This window comes from Dreissena polymorpha, unplaced genomic scaffold, assembly GCF_020536995.1.
Source record: "Dreissena polymorpha isolate Duluth1 unplaced genomic scaffold, UMN_Dpol_1.0 chrUn025, whole genome shotgun sequence".
NCBI classification, from domain to species: Eukaryota; Metazoa; Mollusca; class Bivalvia; order Myida; family Dreissenidae; genus Dreissena; species Dreissena polymorpha.
The window spans coordinates 345652-350335 of record NW_026273339.1 but is presented as its reverse complement, the minus strand read 5'-3'; positions in this window follow the sequence as shown (position 1 = coordinate 350335).

Sequence of the window (4684 nt, the reverse complement as noted above, 5' to 3'; positions counted from 1 at the left end):
ATATGGATTTGAATCAGAAATCAAATGGAAGGTTGGAGAAAAAATGGGATCCAAGCACCCCCCGCTTTATATTGGATTCAGTGTTATAACGAAGCCCGTTATATTGGAGTTACAGTGTAGTTCTGGAGATACTTGATAAGAAATATTGTAAGATTCAAGACTGTTTTTATTGAATAGTACATATCTTTGTTTGCCTAAACATTTCATTCTATATATTTCCCTTTCAAAATGTCATTTTATATGTAATCAAAAAAATGTATAGATGAAATAAAGTTTTAGATTTTAACTTAAACTGGTCCAAACATATTTATTAGCAAACTTCTGTAAGATTTCAGGTAGAGCCAATATTTTTGTATTATAGGTATGTATCTAGTTAAATCTTAAACTTAAGTTTTTTTAATTAATATCTTTTTTATTGCACTAAATCAAATACACAAAATCTCAAACTGGAAATGAAAAAGAGCAAGTACCTGACCAGTACATGGCAGACTTTTTTTAAATTGAAAAGTACATACATGTACCAGCTTTTGCCTATAACTCTATTTTAAAACAAGGGCTGTTTGTAAAACATGCATGCCCCCCATATGGGCTGTCCCTTGTAGTGGCAGCCATTGTGTGAGCACTATTTTTGTCACTGTGACCTTGACCTTTGACCTAGTGACCTGAAAATCAATAGGGGTCATCTGCGAGTCACAATCAATGTACCTATGAAGTGTCATGATTCTAGGCAAAAGCGTTCTTGAGTTATCATCCGAAAATCATTTTACTATTTCGGGTCACTGTGACCTTGACCTTTGTACTTGTGACCTCAAAATCAATAGGGGTCATCTGCAAGTATGATCAATCTACCTATGAAGTTTCATGATCCTAGGCGTATGCGTTCTTGAGTTATCATCCGGAAACCATTTTACTATTTCGGGTCACCGTGACCTTGACCTTTGTTCTAGTGACCTAAAAATTGATAGGGGTCATCTGCGAGTCATGATCAATCTACCCATGAAGTTTCATGATCCTAGGCGTATGCGTTCTTGAGTAATCATCCGGAAACCATTTTACTATTTCGGGTCACAGTGACCTTGACGTTTGACCTAGTGACCTCAAAATTTATAGGGGTCATCTGCGAGTCATGATCAATCTACCCATGAAGTTTCATGATCCTAGGCGTATGCGTTCTTGAGTTATCATCCGGAAACCATTTTACTATCGGGTCACCGTGACCTTGACCTTTGACCTAGTGACCTTAAAATCAATAGGGGTCATCTGCGAGTCATGATCAATCTACCCATGAAGTTTCATGATCCTAAGCGTATGCGTTCTTGAGTTATCATCCGGAAACCATTTTACTATTTCGGGTCACCGTGACCTTGACCTTTGACCTAGTGACCTCAAAATCAATAGGGGTCATCTGCGAGTCATGATCAATGTACCTATGAACTTTCATGATCCTAGCCCCAAGCGTTCTTGAGTTATCATACGACAACCACCTGGTGGACGGACCGACGACCGACCGACCTAAAGACCGACCGACCGACCGACCGACCGACCGACCGCCAAACCGACCGACATGAGCAAAGCAATATACCCCCTCTCTTCGAAGGGGTGCATAATAAACATTAATACAGTTTTACAGGTAATATCTTTAGCCTGAAATAAACATGTTTGTGCTCTCAATATTACTAAACCTGATTTCTTCATGAAATCTAAATTTACAAATTACAATAACAATGTTCAACAAGAAAAAACTGGAGCCTTTAATAAACTTGAAAAGCTCCCATAATGTCTCTAAACTACATTTCCCAACCATGTCTTTATTTGTAATTAAGCTTTCATTTATAAAACAAAAAATAAAAACACGATGTTATTGTTCATTTTTTACTGATTATCAATTTAGCAAGATAATTGTCTAGAAAAAAAATCTGTGATAGTGGCACAAACACAATGCCCAATGAGAGGTGATGTCCCAAGTTTGTATTAAAAAGGCGTCTGCAAATGTGTAGATACCCATTATTAAGTTATCACATGTCACCTTTAAATAACATGTAAAATGAAAAACAAGACATTTTCATGCCGAGTTCATTACTATTCAAAGAATGCAGATGAACCTTTATTTTATTATCACCAAAAAAATAAGAAAATATTATTTGATGATCAGATTGCCATGGATCAATACAGAAACTTATTAATAATCAAAATTAATGAACTGATAAAATAGCTTTGCATGCTTGTTGTGTACTTCAATACTGTAATGAATAACTTTATACACCTAAGATCCCAGATATTAGCTTCCTAATGATTTTTAAACTAACAACAATTTTCCATAAAACTTAAGGAGCGTTAATCATTGATAAATCTTGCTCAGACAGAGTTGAGTGCAGTTTGACTTAATATATACTTTGTTGCACTTAAACAATTCCAATGACCATTTCTATTGATCTATAAAGCACCCAGTTCTTATACATGTAATTTTAAGTACACAAATGTATGATTTGTTCTATGATAACACAATACCAAACATACATCTTGTATCTAAGTTGCTGGCATTGGTCGATCAAACAAGAAGGAATATTTGACAATAAAAAAAAGATTCATTAAAGAATTCAATTACATGTATAACAAGAAACCGTCAGAGACGGGTGATGCTCCCCAAAAGTTGTTTTTGTCACAATATTGCACTATATATTCAGATAAAAGGAAACGTCTTGAGGGGCATAACTATGGACAAAATAATACGATGGATGGTTTAGCAACATAAAAAATTCAAAGGGCCATAACTCTCTGAATAAATCATCTAACCAGAAACCTCAAATAACATGCACATCTCCTCAAGGTAGTAAAGCTTCCATTAAGCTTCATTGAATTCCAGTCAGTTGTTGGGGAGAAATAGCCTGGACAAGAATTGCACTATATGTACAGTTTATAGAAAATTTCAAAGGGCCATAACTCTGTGAAAAATCATCCTACGAGAACCGGCTGATAATATGCACATCTCCTCTTGGTAGTGAAGCTTCCCATAACGTTTCATTGGATTCCAGTCATTAGTTGCTGAGAAATAGCCCGGACAAGAATTGCACTATATGTACAGTTAAGGTAGCGCACCCCAAATGATTTCCCGCGATTTATTTTACGATCATTGCCAATCTTTAATAATTGGTTATTTCGAGTGATGCATTATTTTCAAACTTCGAATTTTGATATATGTTTACGTAATTCCTTAAGAATACATTATTTTCACAATAAATATTGACTTTGATCCAAATATCGTCTGAAAAATACGACTTCACGATTTTTTAAAAGATTGACGATCCTATTTAACCTCATTACTTATCAATATCTAATTTAAGCTGGCACAAGTGTGATGTTGTCGTGGCTGAGTAGTTAAGGCTATGGACTGGAATCCTTTTGGATCTTATACCGCGCAGGTTCAAATCCTGCAGACAACGCATACTTTTTGCTACGCGTTTTCTTTCTTTTCTAACGTAATTTGATTTAATATAGCATATAAGCTATGTATATTGTTAAATATGTTGAAATTTCTATGCAGATCCTTCTATTTTTAAAATTAAAACAACATTATGGCTAAATTGGGTGATTTACTGCTGAAAAAAACGAATGATGCATGTTGCACTTTTATTTTTATTTAAAAAAGTAAACGGTAAATCTGTCTATTTCTTGGCATTTTTTATGTATATAGTGTTTCTATAAAAACTGAGTTTAAGATATAACTTAAATGATACTATTTTGAATTTTATGACACTTTATTTTTAACCGACCTAATTTTTACTTGGCTGAAATCACTTACATTTCAAGGCGCTCTTCCATAGATAAACAATTGTAAAAAATTAATGTCTGTAAAAGAATACTAATTCCATCTTGTTTAAAATGTAATCACCTTTACTGCATCTGTACACACCAACTGCATGCCCATATTTGGAAATTTGAATGAATTATTGAACATGTATATACCCCAGGGGTGAAAATAAACTGGACAAAAGCCAAGCGTGGGGGTGGTTATTGAAAAAATCGTTATATATTTTTTTAAAGCATGGAAACCTACCTTCAAATTTGCACGTAGTTCAGTGAAATGATGCTAATTAAGAAAATAATTAGTTATATTATATTTGGATGTGTGCCCATTAGGGGCCCGCTACCTTAATGGAAAATTTCAGAGGGCCATAACTCTGTGAAAAATCATCCGACCAGAACTGGCTGATAATATGCACATCTCCTTTGGTAGTGAAGCTTCCCATAAAGTTTCATTGAATTTCGGTAATTACTTGCTGAGAAATAGCCCGGACAAGAATTGCACTTTATGTAAAGTTAATGGAAAATTTCAAAGGTTCATAACTCTGTGAAAAATCACCAGACCATAACCAGCTGATAATATGCACATCTCCTGTTGGTAGTGAAGCTTCCTATAAAGTTTCATTGAATTCCTATCATAAGTTGCTGAGAAATAGCTCGGAAAAGAATTGCATTATATGTAGAATGGAAAATTTCAAAGGGCCATTAAGTATGTGAAAAATCATCCGACCAGAACTGGCTGATAATATGCACATCTCCTCTTGGTATTGAAGCTTCCCATAAAGTTTCATTGAATTCCAGTCATTAGTTGCTGAGAAATTGCCCGTACAAGAATTGCACTATATGTACAGTTAATGGAAAATTTCAAGGGGTCATAACTCTG